The following is a 24,336-nucleotide window of genomic DNA, read 5'->3' as shown; positions in this document are numbered from 1 at the left end:
TATTAAAGCATAAGAGAACAATTTCAAATTTGCTTCAAGTGCCAATCTAAATTTTACAAGCCCACAGATCCCAGTGAGTAACTCCAGAAAGATCACTCAGCTTCATTTCCAACTAGAAGACCAGATGAATGCCTGGGATATGATTTACATTTATTCTCATGTTTTTAATCAAAACTTACACAGTCCTTTTAGCTGGCCAAACCCAGAACCAGGATTTTGTAAAAACGGATTCAATTTCTCCGTGGAATTGGGGGATTTGGGCAGCTCTGTGCTGAGCTATTGAAACACTGCACAAAAGTTACCTCCAGCATACAACGCAAAGTCTGAAAACTTGGAAAAAAAATTCCATGTACTGCAGCATTTTGCAGAGCAATCTTTTATCCAGATGCTACCCCAGCAGCTAGACTGATCTGCCCAAGAGCTTTAGTACCAAAACATTTTTTTCTAAAGAAACTTTCCCCTAAACTCACTTCATGTCAGCCAAGAGTGTGGAATCCCCATTTACAGAACAGCCTTGCCCTGAGGAGCCAAACCCGCCACGTGCCCTATAGCCACGCTCCCAAATGGCCACCCTCGTGGCTGATTTCCCACAGCACACACATCTTCATCACAAGGTACTCACTCACGTCTGAAGTTATCAAGAGTGGCAACATCAGCATGCCATGATGCTGCTGGTGCAACTGTGTGAGACGTGCTTCCCCTTACTGCTCTTTGCACGTTCTCTTTGTAGGCGCCTGGGGCTCCTCGATGTTGCACACCGATGGCATTACTGAGGAGCAGTGCCATTGCTGACCACCAGTCAAGAGACACTAATACCTAACGCAGGGGGCTAGCTCACAAACCCAGCTTACGGATTCTTGATGCCACCACGTTTAAATGGCAAAGCTCCCAAAAGCATGAGCGTAGCCTTTGACAGTGCTAACTGATACACCCAAAACATACACATTTAGATACACGTTTTTAAGCTGCCAGCATTTATAAATTATTGAGTCCCATATTCCAAGGAAAGGGAAAACCTTCAAAGCTGACAACTCATTCCCAGCGAGTTACAGAAAAGACGTATTTAGAGGAGAACACGAACTCCAATTCCTGACGGAAAAACACTCCTCTCGCAGCGATTTCTGTTGTTGTATTTTTGTATGGGGGTTCAAAAAGGTTTGATTTTGCAGTTTAGCATGTTGAGGCCTCTCAGTGCTCGCTGTCGGAGGGTGCCGATTACCCAGCTTCATTCATCAAAGTGTCACTTTTCTGACAGCCATTAATAAATATACTGCCAGAGCCCCTCACACCTGGCAGCCATGGCACACTGCAACACGCCGCTAACCTAATTTGCTAATTGCTGCTTTCCCCATTAATTTTAGTCCTGTCTTGTTTGGTGTTGACATGGAGGGAAAAAGAAATAAGAGTGGGGAAAAAAGCAGGCAAGAAAGCCTTGAATGATTTCTGGCTATTTATTCATTTATTATTCCCCCTCTATCACCATTTACTTGGGGATATCAGCTTCCTCTTTACATTTACCCTTTCCGAGAGGACACGGAGCAATCCCAGTTTTGGCACTGCTGTGTGACGGGTTAATAATCTGCACCCCCTGCTTTTATCCAAATACAAGCCCAGATTATGGCACCCCCTGTTCTGCCAGCTGCCCTCAGGCCAGTGGCTGCACCCCACTGAGGCTCAGGGTGCTCTGTCTCCCCAGACGTCAGTCTCGGCTTTGCCAGCACTTCACACCTGCCAAAATCCCTGCTCTGTTAATTCAGTTCCTGGCCACTCTCAAGCGGACATCGCTCGGTTCCATTAATCATGTGATTTCCTGATAAATATCCTCTTTAAGGCCCAAGTACAGCCCAAGTCCTTTGTGACTAAGCTGGACTGAAACGCAGGTCTCCAGCCGAGGTCAATTAAGACGAGGAGCACCAGACCCATCAAACCTTCAGGCAGTGATGAATTGTTGTTGCAGCGCTAGTAAAAGTCTCCCTGCAGGACACTCACCAAGCTGTTGTACTTGGACCACACATTGGGGTCCATATGCTCCAAAGCTTTTCCTTGCCTGATTAGGTCTAGCAACGACTTCCTGCACCCACTGCTCCTGCTGTGGTGGGAGGCTCTGCCTCCTCCTCTCAGAACAGGGCACAAACGCCCAGGAGCACAGAGGATCCGAGCTGTACACAGTCATCGCTTGGCCACGAACTCTTGGCTAAGGAAGCAGCAACACCTGGGTTCCGCAGAGGTTTCCAGATCAATCATCCTTTTCTGTAATTAATGCAAGAAAAGAGCACACCTACCCCACAAGTAAGATCTGCGGGCACTCTCCTGTCCCCTCAGCTGGCCAGCTTGGGTCCATCTTTTCTCTGGGTGAGCAGAGCCTCCCATTACTGAGGCTCTCAGACCTCAACCACACAACGCATGGGATCTGAGAAATGGTCCTCTCGGTCCAGGACAGCTTCCACTGCCAGCCTGTGCCAAATATGAGATTTTCTGATATTTCCTTAAAACCTGGAGGAGAAGAATGTGGATGCTAAAGGCAGCCAAATTCTACCTTTAACAGGGACTTGCAGTCTGCCATGCTCCCACTCAATATCCCAGTCTCAGACACAGTTCAATCACGGCACATGTTTTTAAAGCGTTTACAGTGAGATGCTACTAGATATAAGCAAGAAAGGTTTTGCTTCTTCTGAAGGGACTTCAGTGCAAAACACATTTTTCCCTGAAAGAAAGAGGGTGTAAACAGATTTAAATTAGATCTTACTAGTGGAAACATCAAAACCAATAGTTCAGGTTGTTCCAAAGTATAGGAAAACTCTTCTTCGAATCAGCATTATTATGATGATGCTAGGGCACCAGCTCAGGTCTGGAAGCAGGATTCAACCAAACACGCTAATTCAGGACTTTGCACTTTGTTTTTTCTGCCTTTCAACCCTTTAGCTATACTGGCACTCAGAACTGTACCAGTGTTTAATTCTGCAATGGCACAGCACCCTCCCAGCAGCAGTTTATCCCACGACTCTCCTTGGGGGAGATCCAGGTGGGATCTCTTTGTGCTTCCCCTTTGCCCAGAAGATCTGGGCTGGCTCCCATGACACAGACTGCTGCTCCACTGGGCTCAGCTGCCAGGAGCCTGCCCTGCAGGCAGAGCCTTCAACTTCCAGGGGCCTTCGAGCTAAAATATACTGTCCTGTTCCAAGTGAAGTTAAAAGGGCCCAGTAAAGAGTAACAGTACTTCAACTTTTAGCCAAAAGCTTCAATTCATGGTCCTTTAAAGTTAAATTTACTGCCTCCATTTAGCCATGTCCCTGTAAAAATCCCTTCTGGCACAGAAAAACCCGTGTGCAGTTCAGCTGTGCTATGGCAAACAAAACATTTCATCTTAGGGATCTAGCTACGCTTCTATCTGCCTTTATTTAGGTCTTTGTGTCTTTTTATTCCCTTTGGTGCTCAACAGCTTCAAGCAAAAAGGTAGCACAGGTTATCGTGCTCCCCACTCCTCAGCTCAGCACCTCCTGCTATTGCTGCAGAACTGAGGACAACGAGGAAAGCCACTGACGTGTCACTTACTGCTGGGATGGAGAAGGATACAGCTTTATACAGCTCCATGGGCTGCTTCTCCCACTGCAGACAGATCAAGAAAAACTAGACAAGGCAGAAAATACGTAAAATGATCAATGCCCTACCCAGTAGCATGATAACTCCTATTTTTCAGGAGTCAAGGTTAGCTCAGGCTTTAACTGCTCCAGAAGATCATCCCTGCCCTTTGAAAATCCCATTCATTTTCTTGCACAAGCCTTGGCATGTCCTGACCCATCACCACTGCACACGCTGTATCTGTTTTCTGCACACAGGGGCAGCCTTCATGCTGAAGCTGAGAAGCTTTTCCCAGGGAAAGTTTTAGCAGAGTAGGTACATTTGCTGTTTAAAAAAAAAAAAATAAAATATTTTAGTTTAGAGCATTTCCTAACAAAAGAGAAAATAAAGGAAAACATTCTGATGAAAAATACCAGGTCACTTGGAGAGGGAGCCCTTTCATCTTCCATGCTCTGGGTTGGTTTTATTACACTGTGAAGCCATTTTACTGAATTAGTATCGTAATCATGGCAGTATAATGGGGGTATCGAGCACTGCAGCACAAGCCAGATCCCTCAGCTGGTACAAACCAGCATGGCTCCATTAACTTCAGTGGAGCCAATTTATATCAGCTGAGGATCTGCCCTTTAGTTTTTACTACGGGAAAACCAGACTACAAACGGGAGAAACCTATATTAAAAACAAATATCTTCAATCACAGCAGCAGGAATGCAGAAAAATATTGGCCGAGTCAACTTTTATAGCAATGTTTTCTTTCTCTCCCGAGTGCTCAATTTTGAACACTCTCCTAATAAAATTTTCCAAGCCTGGAGCAACTTTCCTCCTTTCTCTGGTTAAAACCCACCTCACCTGATGGAGGCAACAAGGCTCAGGAGATGCTTGAGCCCTTTCCAGAGCAAAGGAGGTCTTGGGGAGCTGGCAGCATCCCTGCACTGAGCCAGCTCAGACCTGCAGCCAGCCAATGGGACAGTTGTGAAAATGGAGATCAGGCCACAAACATCTGCTCTTCCCAGGAAGCATGACCCTTCCCACAAGGAGAAGATTGCTCCACCAGCCCCCCCTTCGGAAGGCTACCGTGTCCCTCAAATGGAAGCACACTGAAGAGCTCAGGTTCCCCCAGCAGCCTTGCAGTAAGCACCTTTTTTTTCAAAGCCCAGAGCTGTTAATTAAAGACTGGTGATTAATGATTAAACTCCACGTGGTTCCTATCTCAGGCTTAAAAAGTCCTCAGGATGCTGACTTTGCTGAAGGCTTCAGCAAGAGGTTCTGGGACGTGAGTAGCTATTTATAGAGAAGTCTATCAGAGCACTGAAAGGAAATGTTCCTTCCACGTAATTAAGAGGAAAAAATACCATTTCCAAAAAGTATAAAGGTCAAATATTCAGATTAAGTAAACAAGCTACCTGCCTGTATGAGCTGCAGCCAGAAGTGAGAGGCTGTTTTTATATGTGCTTTCCCCAAGCATATGTGCTTTTCCCCCATCTTCAGCTCCTGGACTCAGGTTTCTATAGGAAATACTCTCTCCTGGAGAGCTCAGAATTCAACGCCCATAAGGATCACAGATCCTCATGCCATACTGCATTCAAGAATAATGAACACAAAGGATTTCTACATGCAGGTTCTGACACACTGATCAGGGCAGTGTTTACTCAGTGCCAGGGGCTGCTTTTAACAGGCTTTCCAGCTGCATTTGCTGGGCAGTACATATGTGGGGACATGTTACCAGCTCAAAAAAGCTGCCCCACCTGTAGATGCAGTCTGAGAATAACACAGAAGAACAAATCATTTGATAGTACAAGTTTGGTTTAACCTGCTCCTACTCTACAAGTTTCTTGAAAAAGTTTAAAACAAAACAAAAGCAGTCCAGGCGTATTGGAGAATTGGTCCACTTGGAGCCAGCTGCACACATCGGTGCTTCCTGAAATAAAACCTGAAATCCTCAGTGTAGGACCTGGGCCTCCTAGCATCAACCCCTTACACTGGAGAAGTGATGTATGGCTTCATCCGTTTGCTGGGAACATCGCACGTCAGGGCCGCACACAGCGCGCTCGGAGCAGGCCCAGCCTCCCGGCCTGAAGAAAGGAGGGCTCCGAACTCAGCCTGCCCAAGCGGCACAGGCCAGGGAAATTAAAATCAGGGATCTTTGAGATCTACGTTGCTGTGGATGAATGCTGTTGGAAATTCTGAAACCTGACTTAAGTTTTAATTATTTTAAGACATTGGTAATATAAATAATTTAGGTCCCCATGTTTTGGACATTGCTGACCCATTATAGGCCAGGTTTCTTTCCTGATTATAAACTCCCTAACCACACTCAGTTAAGAAGGTTAATTGTTCCTCTGAATGTTGGGAGAAAACCTCTGTTCTTATAAAAATGTATATACAAGGTCTTTCCCAAAAGCTAATAGCTCCTCATGGCACTGAACATCTGAGCACTGTAGCATAGAATATCCTGAGTTGGAAAGGACCCACAAGGATCATCAAGCCCACCTCCTGGTTCCACACAGGACCACCCAAAAATCAAGCCATACAAATGTTTTCACTACTCCTCATTTGCTTCAGTCCAGCATATGATTTACTGCAATCCACAAAATCATAGAAATGATGGTTGGAAGAGCCCTCTGGAGGTCTCTGATCCTACCTCCTGCTATTGCCAGCACTAGGCCAGGTCAGCCATGGCTTTGGTTCCACAGACATGTTGGGCCACTTCGTCCTGTGCTCAACCCATACAAGCAGTTATTTCTTAATCAAAGGCAGTCGTGCTGCTCAAACATGATTTGCCCTTCATAAATCCATGCTGATTTTTCTGATTGTCACCTTCTCCTTTCAAACCCACACTGGAAAAAGTGTTGCAAGAAGATATGTTCCTTGGCACATAGGCTGACTGGCTTGTCTAGGGTCCTGCTCCTTGCCTTTCTACCAGACTGGAGTACCATCAGCCTTTCTGCAGTCATCAGGGACCTCCCCCAGATCACAATGATGTGTCATAAATGATAGACAGCAGCCTCACTATCACATTGGCTGACATTTTCAGCACCTTTGGGTGAATTCCATTTGACCCCATAAATTAAAATATATCCAACTTCTCTGAGAGGTCCCTAAATAGTTGTTCCTCTGCTGCTGGCTGCCCCTTTCCTTCCCGTGACAATTGTGACAAGAACATCACGTACCTTTTCCTTGGTTTCACAACACTGCTGTAACATATGCTCCCACTGAAATGATCTATTCTCAAAATTAGATTAAAACAAATGAACATCGCCTTAGATAAACACTGTAAAGCCGGAGTCCCACTGCCACTGTTTTACATTTTCAGGTCTCCCTGTGGAACAAAAAGTTTTTATTGGGGTTTTGGGGGGTTATGCCTCCCTGGTCTTCAATCATACTTATGGGATGCAAGTTAGACATATTTATGTCGAAAACTTTGATAGAAGTTCTCATAGCTTAATTATTCCCTATCACAGCATCATAAATCCTATATAGCTTGCATAGATTTCAAAAGATTGTAGATTATTATCCCCTTTTGACCTCGGTAGTTAGCCAAAAATTTGGGTACTTGCATGTTTTTTTCTAGCATAAAGGGGAAAGAACTGAAGATGGAGTCAACAAGCAGATCCTGTTTGTTTACAAAGGACGTAAAAAGCCCCTTGCTCCCTTCCATGGCATAAATTGTGAGAAAAGATTGCTCTGCAGAACTGCTCACACCATGGCCTTTCTGACCAGCACTCAAGCCAAAATCCTCTCTCTAGGTTTTCTTGATGAAATCATTTTCACAGTGTATTTTGTACTGCTCTCTCACATTTCATGGTCTTTCTACAAATATGGTTTACAAAACAATCCACAGCTTTTACATTCCACATGTGCCTGTTTCATACACAGACACATGTTTGGGTTTTGGCTGGTGGCTGCTATCACTTAAGCTATGTGGTTTCAGAAACGTCTTCTTACAACTATCCTAGTAAAGGAGTGGCACTTCTACTTAGCCCATAATGTTACATGACTGGAATTCATTATATGGTTTTCTCTGCTTTGTTTTAGCCTGTGAAAGAATGCATTTGCAACACAGTGCCCCAGGCAGTTCATCAGAACCAGGGCTCAAGCCCAGCATGACAGACATTACAGAGTCATGGAATATTCAGAGATTATATTAAGGTTACAAATGCTATGTGTATATCCTTATCCATCCTAGTGATAGTTCTCCTGGCTCCATGAGTAAGATATAAAGTGCTTCCTGGAAAAAAAAAAAAAAAAGAAAGAATAGAAAAAAAAAAAGCCATTAGTGGGTAATTAATGCAAGCCTTGAATGCTAAAATGGTATGAGTAATGTGTCTTTTGAAGTTTGGCCCCATGGAGGGGGGAATCTTGCATATCAATTTGACCTGACTCAAAGCTTTAACCAACAAGAGACCTAAAAAAGACATTAAATAAAAGTCCTAGCCCAGAAAAAAAATGGTCATTTGTGTTTAATCTTAGATCTCATAGGCACAGAACTAGGCAGGGGAGAACTCCCTCTCTCTTCCAAGTCCACCAGGACATATGCAGATCCAAAGGTCCTCGCTGTATGGTAGAAAACAGAAGAATGAAAAAGGAATTAAGCTGCCTCTTTTTAAAGATACGTGTGCCTTGAAGCACTTTTGTTCCCAACAAATAGCTCTCCATTGTCCAACTACAGGGCGATCCATGTTGACCCCTTCAATGGACCCTGTAAAACTAAAACATCAACCTTTGGTCTATGAAAGGACAGCAAGATTCAGGAGCTTGAGGACGAAGTCCTGACTCTAAACTTCGGTTTCACCTAGAGATTTTGTCTTTGAGCAGGGTCACAAAGTGTCGAAAGAACAGTGAGGTTGGTCTGGTGACCCACAAGACCACAGCATTTGGACGAGCAAGTCCCTAACACTCTGAGAGAGGAAACTATCTGCCACTACTAGTACAAAGATTCAGAGCTCTGCATGCTCCACAGAGCCAGAGAAAGCAAGCATGGGTTACACCACAGCTTTCAAACAATGTAAAAAAGGATAAAACTTCAACTCAGATATAATCCTATGGTCTGCTAAAGTAAACCCAGCAACTCTTTGGAAATCAGTGGGTTACTCCTTTTTTAACTGAAAGAGTTCTGCCTGATGCTCTTAACAGTTGCAGCAGAACAGAAACATCTGGGTCCAATTCCCTACTGATCTGAGCCCTTAGTTACCACAACTGTAAAATACCTATTTCACAAGAAAGTTAGAAAACCAGCATGAAATGCCTTTTTTTGCTGACAAATGCCATTACAATGAAGTATCACCTAAATTCAAGACTAGCCAATTCCCTTTGTTTCCAATTTTCACACACACCAAAGACTTATCCTCACTTAAGCAAAACAAGTCAGTAGTGTGACAATGGAAGATAAATGTATAATGCATGAACACCAGAGGAAAAGAGTTAGAAAGCGGTTGCAAGTACAACAAATAGGTCCATTCCAGAGTGGGAATAATTAGCCCTTTAATTAAACTTATCTTGCTGCTAGACAAGAGCAATGCTCAGCAACACCTGGCCTGGAACGTTCCCGTCTCTGCAGGCAGCAGATGGAGCGCACAGACACCATCCACATCCCTCCTACCAGGTCCACAGTTGCCTGTGCCAGCAATTAAGGTCTGGGACAATGTCTGACTTATTGTGAACATTGCCGGATATTTCCTTATCAGATTCGTTCTCGGCAGGTAAAGCAGGAATTCTCTTTTTGCTGATTTTCCCCTCTTCCTTCCCTTCCTTTCTGTCATTCTAATGGCACACTCCTCATTTCATCCTTGCCCAGGGTAAGGCAGAAACAAACCCAGATTTTGCAGCATCTTGCATGCAAGTATTTCTGAGAGATTTCAGCAGGGCTTTGCTGCAAACAAATTCATCCAAGTGGCAGCCTTCAGGCCTGAAGGTGTTAGCCTCCAAGTTAACTGCTTCTTTGACCCCATTTTGGTACCCTGATGGGGAAATCATTGAGATGTCAGGCCTTTGGGGTCCTTTTTATACCCCTCCCGAAATCATTACAGCCTTATGAGAGAACCAGGGCAAGGTAAAAGTCTGGCTGCTCCTGTAACCCTCCTCCAACAGCAGCAATTCTGGGAAAAGCAAAATTTCGGAGACAGTCAAGTAGCCTTAGCAGTGCAAGATATATAACAATATATTTAATATCCTAATCCATGGGAAAAATGTAATCACTAGTATCTGAATCCAACTCTCACATCTCATTGTTGCACAGCAAGCAGCTCCATAGTGTACCCAGGTGTCATATGAAAAAAGTATCATTTTTTGTTTATATTCAACCTGCAACCTGACAAATGATTATGATATTCTTTATTTTCTCTTGTGAGAAACACAGTGATCAATTGCTCCCTACATGCTTTCTCCTGGTAGCTCAGGCTGTTATTCACCTCTATCACAGCAGGGATTCCTTTTCCAAGCTGAAGAATCCAAAGTTAACATCTCCATACAGAGTGACTAATTATTTCATATGTTTAATCACCTTTTTTGTCCTTTGCTGTGCCTGTTCTATTCCCGCTATGCACTCGAGATAAGAGAACAAAAATGTCACAGACTTTTCAAACTGTGGGCACACCATAGATTTCTACATTGAGTCGATAGGAGAGAGTTCTATGAAATGCCTCCCAGATCTCTTTCCAGAGTACTAATACCTTGTTCAAAGCCCATGACTGAGCATACAAACTTACGACTGATTTTCCCCATTTCCTTTCCTTTGCGTTTCGTAACTTGAAATTTTAACCACCTCTTTATCATCCACTCAATATCATGAAGTTTCCTAATTCTTTGTCCAACGTAATGCAATAGTTAATCTCAGCTCTTTCCATCTCAGTCCTCTCACTGGGAGCTGGCAGGACTAACCGCTGACAAAACAGCTTTCACAAAACAAAACCCTCACCTAGTCAAAAACAGAAGGTCACACTTTAACTTAAAACTTCTTAACGATTTTAACTTAATTGGCCTGGAGTTCATCGTGGGAGAAGCTCAGCAAGCTGTAGAGCATACTGAAGTGTGATAGTGTGTGAATTTTAACCTAAAATCACTTGAATTCTAGGCCATGGCTTACCTTGTAGCAGGCAAAACCAATGCATTTTTCTCCCCCTAACACATGGAACTCGTGAAGGCTTCCGAGTTGGTCTGCAGTGAAAGTTTGCATGAATTATCCATCCAGTGGTTTCCATTTTGATAAGTCATGTTTTTGTCTGAACATCTAGGCACAAACACAATCAGGAGCCGGATAAAAGAGAGATGTCCAATACTCTTGGTATAGTAGTTTTGCCTATCCCACATGTCCAAAGCATCTATCAGAGTGGGACTTAGCAAGTTTAAATGGCACAAGGAAAGCAGTATCTGTGATTTCCATCGTACCATCAGCACAGAGGGCACTCTTAAAATCTCAAAAAGCCAAAACCTACTGTCCTTAAAATTTGGACTGCAAAGCCAATGACAAGAAAAAATTAAAAATAAAAATAAAAATCCTATAAGGACACAGAAGCTGGGAAATACAAGGCTTATACCAAGGCATTAGAATTGGTTGAATAATAATAAAACTAGACTCATTAATATGTTCACAAATAAGCATGCCAGATTTCTGGGGTGACATTAATCATGGCTTGCAATTATTCACTTGAAAAATCAGCATGAGAAAATGAAGCATGATGTTTCATCCATTTTAGTACACATTCTTTTTGTGAAAATTCATACCAGAATTTGGTGATTATTATTCTCTTGTTAGGAAAGGTTCTCTCATTCTGTGGAGCAACATAGATTTGGAGTTTATTGGAACTAACCCAAAGAGAAAAATAATTTTCTCAGGTGAGCTGGCCCGATTCCCAGAAAAATAAAAAAGACAAAAAATAAGGGCATTTTAATAAATTAGAATATTTTTGACTAAGCAGGAAAAAAGAGACTGTGTGTGTAAGTGATTCTTTACAAGGAGCATTTAATTTTGTCTCACACATGAAAAATATATACGAGTCTACCATCAACTATAACAAAAGCATAATGGTTAGTGAAGTAAATTATAAGTTAAATGTCTGTCCGTTTGTTGTAATATTCTGCTGTGTTTTCTCCATCATTTAAGAGAAGGAAAAGACAGATAAGGTATAAGTACAGAACGGTTCTGTTGAGATTATCACATTTATTTTTCAGCAGACGTGAGAAGTGAGGCCTTACTGTATATTGCATCTAGGCAAGACTTTCAGATATAAGGGAGTAAAAGGACACTGTGAAGCAAGAAGTTAAGGTAAGCATTACCTAGCACTAAATTAGGCCCCAGTTTCTAACATGGGGTGCAAGAGCAGTAGCACAGGAGGAATCTAAAAGAACTGTAAGCAGAAGTAGCATCTAGAGGATCAGTGGATGTGTTTGGATGGGAGGGAGAGAGAGAGAGAGAGAGCTTGTGTCCCTGCATAGAAATGCTAAAAAAAAATGGATTATATATATATATATATAAAGGATGAGAATGGCATTCAGCCCAATAAAAGGTACAGGGTAGAGTTAGGTGATATTCTCTTCTACTTTGCAGCTCAGCTCCTTTTGGGTTTGCACGGGACAAGCTGATCTGTAGGCCGCCCAAAGATGGCTGATGTACACAAACCGGGCAGCCAGAGGGGTAACAGGCCTCACTTGCATACACAAAGCGATCTGAGTTGATCCTTGCTAAAATCTGACTTGTACAACTAAATGCAATTATAATTTTCAGCAGTCACCCTTACCAGAATCCTTGTAGAGGTACCTGTCCAGGAGAACAGAAGCAGATGGGGGTGTGCTCTGTGTGTCCCCCACCGGTATGGTAATAGCACTGGAGTGTCCCCCACTGGGTTACAAAAGGCTGGGACTATTTGTAGCATCCCATCTCCTTAGCTGCAGATGTTTTTTACAATAAGCTAAATTCACAGATTTGCTACTGGGATAGGGACATTTGCAGTTTAGTTAATATTTGTGCATCACTAACTGATAGCATTTGTACCCCAAAGCCAGTGAACCCCAACATTTTCAGTTCTCCAGCACTGACATCTGCAAATGCAGTGCAGCTGGGGGTCAGAAGATGTTGGGCTTTAAGAGAGAAATATATGTTTTAAGGAATTAGCCAAATGAAACTTTATTTACAAATAAGGAGTAAAAACTTAAACCCTAAATCTTTCTTCTAAATATTTCTGACAATTTGCTTGAACCATGATCCCTGGCAGTGCTGCATGACCGATGTTCCCCAGGACACAAAGGGAGAGCTGGGTCCACACTCTAGGAGTATTATGTCCAAATACCAGTTCTGGGTCTGAGAAGCCAAGGGAAAAAGGCTAAGACTGAACACCAAGAAATAAGGGGTGAAGGTGAGAAGATGGTTGTGTGAGAGCAGAGCGCAGCTCCCACAAAAGTCTCTTGGATTTTGGATCCTTTCCCAGTTCAGACTCAGCCTCCAGCCTCAGTCTCCTTGCAGTGATCCAGACCTGCCATGAGAACAGCCATGCCTAAAGCACAGCAGAGAAAGAGTGTACCTAAAGCATACGGGACCAGACGTGGAGCTGATGTGAATACGAGCACAAGATCTCTGGCTTCAGCGAAAGTCAGTTTGACAGCACCAATGGGTTTGCCCCTCTCCCTTGGGTGAAACAGGGCTTGTCCCCTCTCCGTGCCACATCTCCCTACCTTGGCTTTTGCTGCAAGAACTCTTTGTTTCCTGCAGCTTTCAGCAGAACTCAGCAGCCCAAGGAGACACTCTGCCCATAGCATCCACAATCTGGGCACAATTAGAAACACAAATTGACCATTACGTCCTTTATTAATCTACTCTAATTTTTATGCTGTGAGAACACCTAATTCCACTGCTTTGGCTACTGGCCCCTAACATAACAAGTTACATGGGACTTGTCTCATCAAAATATCATCATGTCTAAATAGAGGATCTGTCTGAACCACAGTGAAAATGAGTAATGATCACAATTATGGGCCGTATAACAGTCCAATAAAATCTAATTAAAATGATCCACATCCCATCTGCCAACAGCACATAAGCAACACCAGCCATGGGGGGGCAGTGGGGGAAGTAAATAACACTGTCTTAATTTTTAAAATACCAAATATTTCACAGTGGAAAAGCTATGTATATTTTATAACTAGCTCCAAACTGTGCTGCCCACGAACTTCTGTGATGACTGGTGATTCTTCACCCTTAACTGAGATATTTTAGGGGCTGCTCCTTGAGAGAACATCCCAGGAAGAAGTTCTCTCAAAACAAACTTTTCTAAAAAGTCTGCACGGTTGGGGTTCCTGGGCCTATTTTCAAAAGGATTTAAGCACTGAGAAGCCTGGGTTTCTGTGATTTTTAATGACGTAAGCACATCAGTAAAAAAAAAATGAGTTTTAGGCATCATTCCATTGGTTGTTCCTCCCACAGGACAGCAGCCAAATCAAAATAGCATCATGTCTTACTTTCCATACTTAGTGCATCTCCAAACCTGGACCCTTCTGGGCTTTCTACAGCTAGCAACAAATACAGTTCAAGGGACTTCTATCTCCTGTTCTCAGTGACCTGTTCACATTTTTGAGCCTGTGAAGCTAATACTCTGCTTTCTAATTATATTACTGTGAGATTACCAACAAGAAAAGTTGCCAACAGGCAGAACATTGCCACCTCACTCACCTGAGCACAGAAAACATTGGCACGAACACCACGCACCCCTCATCTTGCTGAATGTTTAAGGAAACCAAAAATCAAAGGACAAGGTACAAAAGGTTAGGAAATAAGGTGCTGAAGTCTGGTTTGTGATGGGAACTAGAATGTTTTCTCACCTGAAGGTACTATGGAGTTCATTACAAAGCCATGACTGGAGAGAAACTAAGATGAGAGTTAGGAGAAGCAAGCTGGAGACCAGGAAGAGTAGGTACGTCAGCGTGCTTGAGATGGCCTTATGGATGTTGAAGATGATCCTCAAGGCAACACCCAGGGTTTTAATAGTTCTATGCATGTTGAATAGAAGGGAAGTGAAACTAGAGACAGTCCATCCTAAACTGCAGGCAGCAAAAGCTCATATTAGGTTTCAGCCTGCTTGTCTGGCTGTAGCTTGAGCTCTGTTATGAAAAACCAACCGTGATTTCAGAGGGAGAGTTCAGCTTTGGATCCAATGTCTGTCTGGAAGCCACCCAGCAACAAACCTAGGAAACAGCAGCAAATGTGCGCTGCTTTAGCTGAGCTATTCACTGATGCAAAAAGCTAGGATCACTCTCTTAATACTTGACTTAATTGTCTGCGTGTTCTATAACTGATAGGTTGGCTAAAGGATGAACTTCTCCATTTCTCCATAATGTGGCTATTTTTTACAGTTGGATTAAGCCTCGCAGGAGAGATGGTTCCTGGTGGTTTGAACTGCATCCTTGCCCTGTTTCTGGTACCAGCTTTCAACCAAGCATGGATAACAGTCTGCGGCACTGGTTGCTTGAATTTAAACCAGTCCGAACAGTTCTTCCTGCACTTACAAAAACAGACGTAAAGGAATGGATGTGATCCTCCCTCCCAGTCTAGAAGCTGTGGGACTATTTCTTACTGAATGGGAACTCAGCTTTCACCCCATCTCTGGTGCATCCATTCAGAAGGAAAATTGGTCCACATTACCCATAAAATCTTCCTAAACATACCTTGTAACCTCAGCCTGTTATCCCCTGATTTGAGAGCTACACCCCTGGCAAGCTCCGTGACTGCACACCTCCCAGGCAGTCCCTCTCCCAAGGGACACACATGTTGGTCCCGATCCGCCGTTCTTCCTTCACGTCAACCACAACCGCATGCTAGCTGCCAAGTCGAAAATACTGATTTTTAATTGAAGAATGTTACCTCTTGAAATCTTATTCAGTGATCAATTTTTCTATAAATTCTTGTGAACATTTCAAAGCCAAGGTACCAAACCCATCCAAAATTTTACATTTCCTGAACAGGAAGGGACCCTAAATGGAAACTAATTTTCTTCTAGCAGAATACACCTGAGATAGAGTCTATTTTGGCATGTTCTGCAATTAGTCTCCATCCGTCTACAAAATGATTGTCATAGTTTTATTGTCAGCTGCCCCAGTACTGCAGACTTTTAATACCATACTGCTTATTTATGATACGGGTATGGCCCATTTTCATACTGTTGGACCGAGCTAAAGCAGTGCATTTTTTAAAGGATGCAGAAGGCTTCACAGCTTTGCTTTGACTGTGGTTGCTCAAATCTCTCTAACCTTTGACTGATGAAGAAGTTGAGGAATACAGAGACACAACAATAGTCTCCAGCATAAGTGTTATGATAAAATGAAAGAGGGAAAATACATATTATACACATCACCTCTGGGAAACAGTAATCACAAAAGTTATTAAACATTCTGTCAAAGGCTCTGCAGACTCCTTTTCTCTCCTGCCCAGTTTTGTTAGCAATAAAGGCAGGTTGCTAATATTTGTCACTTTCAAATTCATAATTTACTACTCAAAAGGCAGCAAAGATAAATTATATTTTCATAAAAGACTATGAAGTTGTCCAATTTTCCAGAGCTGCAGGAGGACTGAAACCCTGTGCTATGGCATAGGTCCTTTCATGCATTATGGATATGGTGATTTTACAATTCAAAGCAACAGTTCTCACCTTTCCCACTGCCTGGCATCGTTGGATTATGCTTTAGGAGATGCTGCATCTTTCAGGATTGCCAAACACACACCCCTTATGAAGGCAAAGAGACCAATGAGAGACTGGTCGAGGCACCCCAAATGCTATTGCTATATTTGGGGAAGGGATTTGGTCTTCTTGTTCAAGAATCACTTCTAGTATTTCAACAGTCTGAAAAAAATATGTTGGAAATCACCGGGATCCAGTTTTCCACTGCAAAATCTGAGTCGGTAGCCTACTAGAGATGCAGGTAAATTTTAGAAACCCTGTTGGTATAAATTGACAGTGAGGACAGGACTTCGGCTACCCCGACTCCCATAGCCACAGCATCCTGTCTTCAAAACAAGTTGTTCCACAAAGTACCATACCTCACATCTTTGGATCTCCCCCACTATAACAGTCTCTGATTGGCTTCTGGTAGGAATTGGCTTGGTCTCATGGAGTCTCTGGAGTCAAATAAGGTGTTGCATTTATAATACAGCTTCTTTCTGCAGCTAGGCACCTTTTCTATCACTAGGCACCCTATTTTATTGAAACTTGTAGAAACTTACTATCTTTCCGACCCACACAGAGTATATGCTAAAAACAAGCTAAAACGGATTGCCAGTTTGCCTACCGTCTGTAATCAAGCTTCAGTATATTCCAGTTCTCAAAACAAAACCTTGCCTCTGCACATTCACTGAAGCCAGCTTTGCCTGACACATTAGAGCAGAGAGCAGAATTTCATTTTTTCCAAGTTCAATATAGACATAGAGCACAGTTTCTTACTATACAGTTAACTCCGATTGGCTTGAGAAAGGTTTATTTAAATTCTTCTAGGGAAATTAGAGCCCAAAGACACCAAGCTTGCATATCCATATACATGCCAAGAGACATGACAAGCCTCATCACATCCAGCAAAAGAACTCCCATTTGAAAATTAAAGACAGGTTCCAAAAGCTCTTTCTTCCTGAAGCATAGATTTTGCTATGTAGTTAATTCTGCAGGATTTGAAATTTTATTCTTTTCTCTAATAGCCTCCATTTTCTAATGTATTGAAAATGTCCATTGACAACAATTAGTGATGCTCCTTTTCACTTGAAATTAAATCTTATTCCCCATTCTCTTTCCTCCCTCAAAATTTTCAGCTTATCTCCAAAACTATACTTCATAAAATAAAAAAATGAAATAATTCCAGACCTTAAATCTGCTTAAAATACTTCTTGATGACAAAATTCACTGGAAATAGGTCCAACTGTAGAGAATAACAGCAAGCAAACAACATACCTATAGAATGGGCCATATAACATACATGCATAAGGGGAGGGGAAGAAGAAGGGGTTATTTTTGCAAAACAAAAATCTGCATTTCCAGTGGAGCATGAAGGTCTCCACATCGCCTTATAAAGAGGGCAGTGCATTATGTGTCCCTCTATGGCCAACACTATGGGGGAGCTACCACCGCCTGAAAAGGACTGGGAAGACTGAGCAGGCAAGGGAGAAGAGAGGTTTATTAAATCAAATGAGATTCAATACTAACACAGCTCACTGCTATAGATCCTGAATCCAATATCCTACATGAGACGGATAATGATATAGTCAGTGGGAGGTCCTTCCAAGGGGGAAAAAATACAGCTCTATTTTTATACCTTTTTTTTTTCATCCCTTTCTATCTTGAGCCTTTGCAGAAGGGAGGGGTTGTTTGTCTCGTCTCTACTTTCATCATGCACACATACAAGAGACCAAAGCCAGAAATCCACATGAAAGCAGTATCTATCAGGAAATTTGACCAGGAAGAGGAGGAGATGAAGTGTCCTGTGCCGTAGAGCCTTCCGAATTAACTCACTGAAACCCAGTATTCAGGTGAAAAGGGCCAAGTTCCCAGCTTGTGCCAATGAAACTAAAATAACTGAAGCCAAATTAATTCCACTGATCCTAAATCCCCTGGCTTATTGCTGACCCGTTCACAACCAGCATTGCTGCCTTTGCTCTGAGCGTGCACCTTGACATATGAATAACAAATTCCCATTTTTAAGAATCCTGATAGCACAGAGAAGATATCCTCGGGTCCTAAAAAGCAGTGTTAAGATTACATGGGTGATTTTTGATAGCATTAAAACAAGTCCAACCAGTACCATGCTCACTCACTATGCACAGAGCAAAGGAAAGTAAGGTGGCATTGCGCTGCTCAGCACTGCAAGCTCAACCACAGAAAGACTCAGTCACCTTCTAGCACAGATCCAGTAGTACAGTAAGTAATAACATGTGGTATAAATAATATAGCCATTTCCTTGATTTATCCAAGCAGGCTAATATTATGGACTGGTACAAGAACAAAGAAGATATTTAAGTCCTAAAGCTAACAATCCCAGGTGTGTTATACAAAAATACTACAACAAATATAGAATAACTGACAGAAGCCTGCAGAAATCTTCTGAACACCCAAAATCCAGTAAATAAGTGTATCTAGCAGGTCATCAAAGAAACCAACCAGAACGCAAGGCTTGTATACAAGTTACTCCTTGAGAATCTGAATGTGGGAAGGGGCCCATTAACTCCAGAAAAGTGACCCTTTCAGAGGTGTTTCCAGGTGCAGACAGTAAGATTTCTGTAAACTATACTGAACGTTTTTCCCTTCCTCGCAAACAAGGGGTAAACACCCTGGAAGTATTTTCAGTGCTGGATTTTTAGCTTTAGACCTCAGACAGACACAAGCTGTCTGGCCCCCCACAAGCAGGAATTGCTCTTAAGCATTTTAAAAGGGGACGAGCACAGGCCAGAAGAGCCAGGCTACCATTGCTGCCTGTTACAGGGGAGCTGGGGCTTTTTGGCCTGCCCCCTTCCTCTCCTCCCCACCCCACACAGGTTCTGGCACCGCTGGTGCAGGAGCCCTGGGGCTGAACGCGCAGCTTGTGGTTTAAGCCCAGGGACGGACCTGCAGAGCTGCTGAAACGGGCAGAGGAGGAACGAGCAGCCTAGCTTCACTGGGGTGATGGTGTGAGCCTCCCAACCATTTGCCTTATTTAATGGGTCATTTCTGTATACAGCCATCTTTGTAAATTAACTAAAACAGTGATTTAACATGTAGTTTGCAGGACGTGTGAATATATATGTATGTATGAGGAGATAACTTATCTCTGTTCTTTTCACTACATAAAAATAACCAGCTCTAATAGCTAAGTCTCGTAAGACAACAGAGAAATTAATCATTTTTAAAAACCCCATAAGATAAACTATGTCATAGTAAAGAATGTGCATATTAACTGACCTGTAGCCAAATGCAAGTTGAAACCCCTCCTATTGCATCAGAGCAGGCTTGTTTTTAATATAACATCCTCACTGTTTCTAATAATGTCTGTTTACATTTGGTATTCCCAAAAAGCTGTATTGGGATTGCTATTGCAGTAGGTTATATCAGCACAAACATGTCTGTCCAATGTCACATCAATACTAATAGGACTTTTAATGCTGGCTGCTGCTTTATGGGAATCTGCAGACACTATTGTGTATAGAGTATAAATATTTATATGTGACGTGTTTGTGAATACATGTACGTACACAGGACCAGCCAGACCTAGTTAATCAGCCAGTTTGAAAACTTCATTGCTTTCAGATGAAAAAGAAAATTATATTAACATATCAATAGCATATACATGCTGAGAGAGTGATTACCCCTTACATCTTCAGGATATCCAAGCACCCAGACGGGCCCAGCTCCATTAACGCCCTATCTTAAATATTCTGTCTTGGCATCTCTCATTTCTCTCCCACTTTCTTCAGACTTTCTTCTCTCTTATCTGCCGTTCCTCTTTACCCTTTTCCATCCGTCTCATTTCTCTCCTTCCATTTCCCTTGTCCATCCATCTTTCCATTTCCCTTCCGCCATTCATCACTCCCTTGTCCTTTTTTTTTTTCCCTTCCCCCTTTCCCTTTTCCCCTCTTCCCCTCCTGTTCTCCCTCTCCCACCCCTGTTTCTCGCAGCCTGTTTTGCTTGAAGTTTCCACCTTGTGGTTGCGTACTGCTGACTTCACATTTGCTGTGGTGTGAACTTCACATCTGTGAGTGGATGACAGGAAAGATTAATAACCCCGCGTTCCCCTTCTCCTTGACTGTGGGCCCATCTAATGAATAAATATATAAATAAATAACAGAGCTTAAAATCACCTAAATAGAGACCCAGAGCCTGGGAGAAAACATTTTGCTGAATCTAGTCTTTAAAAAAAAATAAAAACAGCAACAAAAAACCCTGCAACCTCTAATGATCTCTAGTTTACATACTCGGCAATTTTTTTTCCCTAAATACTTTATGGGGAAAAAAGAAAAGTTAGAGGCAAAGGAATGAGTCCTTTCTCCTGAGCCAATTAAAGGAAGAATGGCTTAAAAGCAGTAATAGGGAAGATGTAGGAAACATGCGGTAAAAAAGTTCAGATGCCCTGCAAAAACCAAGCTGTCAGATGTGGCATCAGCACGGGACCCCGTCAGTAACAGTGCACGGTGCTCAGCCGTGGTGGGAAATGAGGCGGGCATCTCCGCCGAATCCCAGCTTCACCATGCAAGATAAAATCTCTGGCTTTGCCTCCAGACCAGGTTACATCACAGATAGCAAGTTCTCCAAATAGCTGTTTCCCATCCCAGTTTAGGTTCAACTGCATTTTGGCCAGTTCTTCATTTGTAAGTCAGTCACTCGACTTTGTTAAGGCTTAAGTGAAACCAGAGGTGAACAGGGCAGGGAGCTCTCCCTACGGCACTTCTGCAGAAGTGCTGAAGGAAACAGAGGGGAGCTCTGCACCTAACTCCTTCCTACTTCAAGCTCTCACCCCTCTTTCAGTGTGCAGAAGGTCTTAACAGGATCTCTTACTGCTGCAGGAAGAGGCAACCCATCAGTGGCTAGTTTGGGGGGAGATGTTTCACCTGGTGCACGCAGCCCGCCTGCCCAATCTGGGGCTGCTCCCACCTGACAGAGGCCATAACAGAAACATTTCTTGCGATTGCAAGCCATTAGCCCCAGGAAACTGCATGCAAAATGCCAGTACAAATATTGTGATTTGATCCAAAGGCATGCAGGGGAAAAAAAAAAAAAAAGAAAAAAAAAAAGAAAAAAAAAAAAGTGATGCACAAAACCAGAAGCAACCAGGGGAAGAGGGGAGAAATAACCAAGCCAGGAACACTGCTCCACTTTCTGCCCTTAGGCAAAAGTCTCACCAACTTTGCTGAGTCCTTTGCAGGAGCAAGAAGGAGCCCCCTGTGTGCTCACCAACACCCACTTCCACATCTCCTGCAGCTGTGGCGAGAACAGGTCGGATCCTATCCACGGAAGCAAGGGCAGGGTTTGCACTGGGTTGGAGGTGGGCTAGGGCGGCCAGCCGACGGCTTGGGAGCAAACTGAGCTGCTTTCCCTTCATCAGCATCCCCACCCCAACCACCACCCTCCAGGGAGCCCCCACAGATGTTTGCACTGATGAGGCTGGGCTTTGACGTGCCCTCAGACAGGCAGAAGCAACTTTCTCCATCCCAACGTACTCATTACAACTCAAATTCCTCTCTCGACAGCTTTCGTTCTAAACATACACAACCTGTCTTCTCTAAGTGAAAAAAGATCCCTTCGCCCATAGTCAAGTATAAGCCACTGTTAAATCTTGTTTCTCATTAACAATAAAGAAGAATCAAGGAAGTCATTCTGGTCAAATGCTAGACAAGCTCTCTGAGAAAAAATTGCCCAACTCCCATCAGCTGCTGCCCTGAACCCCAAGCGCAGGCTGCGGGTATCCCCTCATGAACACCCCTTGACCGTGTTTGGTTTTTTTTTGAGATTGTTTTTTTCACAAGTGCAGGGGAAGGAGACCAAAGATAAGAATCACTATGTCTACATATGGCCTCAACACTGGGACAAAACCTGCTTGCTCTTTCTGAGGTCATCTAAGCATCTAACTCGCTTATTGCAATAAAGGGCTTTTAAATCTTCCTTAAAAAATAACTTTTTTAAAAAAATAAAAAAATAAAATCAATGTGGCAAACATAAGCCACCCTAAATCATTTTGCTGCGTAAAGGAGGTCTGCAGCTGCGCCTAACATTTGGCCTTTAAAAAAGCAAAGCAGAGAAAAACGGACACAAAGCACATCCCTGCTGCCACTTGTACCCGTGAGGGCTTTTACTCATGTGACTTTACCTGATAAGGCCCATAAAGTCTTGTGGGAAAACTCAGAAAGAAGATAGCTATCCTGTCATTATTTCATAAATATGTATGGATCATACGTACATGTAGCTTAAATGGTAGATTTGAAATTATTGTTGTTAATGAGGAAAAATACTAAGACCTAACCCCGCAGCTTTTATTTAGTAAAACAGCTACCACAGTGTGCTGCAGGATCAGGCCTGATGCAGTTCATTTTACAATTCTTTTCTTGCCTTCTAATTTTAAAATAAAGCAATTTTTCTCCCTGGAAATTCTGCAATATCCATGAATAATAAACTGCTCTAAAATGATATTGACCTTCAGGTTTTAAATTTGAAAAGAATTCTAGATGGAAGAAATAAATGCAGTGTAAATAACCAGTGGGTAATTAAATTTATTTTTAAACAGCATCAAAGTTCTGAAGAAAGAGAATAACAAAGAATATCTCATAGAGACATGCACAAAGGCTGTGTCTGTATAATTAGTTATCTAGCAGTAACCAAAGTCTTTTTTATACGGATTGATTATTTTTGAGATTGCATCTTGCGAATCTGAACTAGAAATGCTTTTTGTGCAGCGTTCAAACATGAAGATGCCTTTGGTAACACTACAGGCTGAGGATCCCAAATAGATATTTAATTTAGATTGAACAGGACACTTATGCCACGGTAAATAAATCAGTTTATTAATGAAAGTCTTTTCACTGATGTTTAATGGCTGTGATATCTATGGAATTGCTGTTAATCCAAAATAAATGTGTTTAATAATCAATTGATATTTGTTTATCATGCAATAATTGTCTTATTAAATCAGAATTAAATGCCTATTAGGAAATGTTAACTTAAAGCCTCAGTTAGACTTCTGAATAAGGGTATAATTAATAATTCTCTTAATTCTTGAAAAGGAGTAACAAATTAATTGTCAAAATATTGTAATCTATGTTGTGAAACCCCATAAATGAGAAGTTTGAATTGTTAAGTACAAAGAAGAGATAAATGTTCCTAAGAGCAGATACAAAATTCAACATTATAATTATTACATTTAGTAGGTTTTCTTTTACTGTATTTTAATAATTCTAAACTTTTTTTTTTTTAATCAAATTGTTTGAAGATTATGAGAAGAAAAGGAGGGAGGAATATCTTAATTTTCTTAGAGTTACTTGCAAAATAGCTATTCTCCGTTTGTCAGAATTTTTTTCCTTCCAAAAGCAATTCAGTGCTATTGAAAATTCCAAAGATTTTTTTTTTTGATTCCTTTTAAACTCATGTTTTCTTTTAAAAGAGAGAAAAAATGATACAGTTAACTCATTGGCTTTAATTGCAAACATATCCCTTCCCATAAGCATGGCACTTGATCAAAACGCCAGAAATAAATATATTAAGATGTCCATCAGTTTCATGTCCCCACTGTCTCTCTTTTTTTTTGTTTTAACAGAAGTTACAAAAAGCCTGTTGTCACCATCCTAAGGGCTGAGTCGTGCCGGGGTTTCTGCCGCTTTGTGAGGGCCATGGGGTTATTTTTTTGGGGGGAGCAGAGTGCGGGGGCAGCTGTGCACAAGCAGGAGCAGCAGCTGCAGGAGCACCACAAGATCGCCCAGCAGCAGCTGCCCGCCGCTGGCAGCAGCAGCCGGGGAGCAAGGCGCTGGGGACAGGTTCCTGAGGCACTGCAGGGACCGAGAAGAGAGCAAAAGTCTCCTTTCCTTGCAGTAACAGGCGAGCAAAAGATGCCTGTAAATCATTACTTTGAGGACAATCGGATGGTCCTAAAGTGATGTTGTTTAAGAGAAGAACTCGTGTACCACCAATGATGCTCTGGGCAATAATTCCTGAACTGCCCCTGCTGCACTCGGTGCATGTGGCCACAGTGCTGCTCTTTATAGATAGCTTCCAGGGGAAAGAGAGGAGGCTGTCAGAGCCATTCATTTCTACTTAAAAAGCAGTTGTGCTTTATACAGGA

Source organism: Anser anser, assembly GCF_964211835.1.
Source record: "Anser anser genome assembly, chromosome: 16".
NCBI lineage: Eukaryota > Metazoa > Chordata > Aves > Anseriformes > Anatidae > Anser > Anser anser.
Note: the sequence above shows the minus strand (reverse complement) of the source record.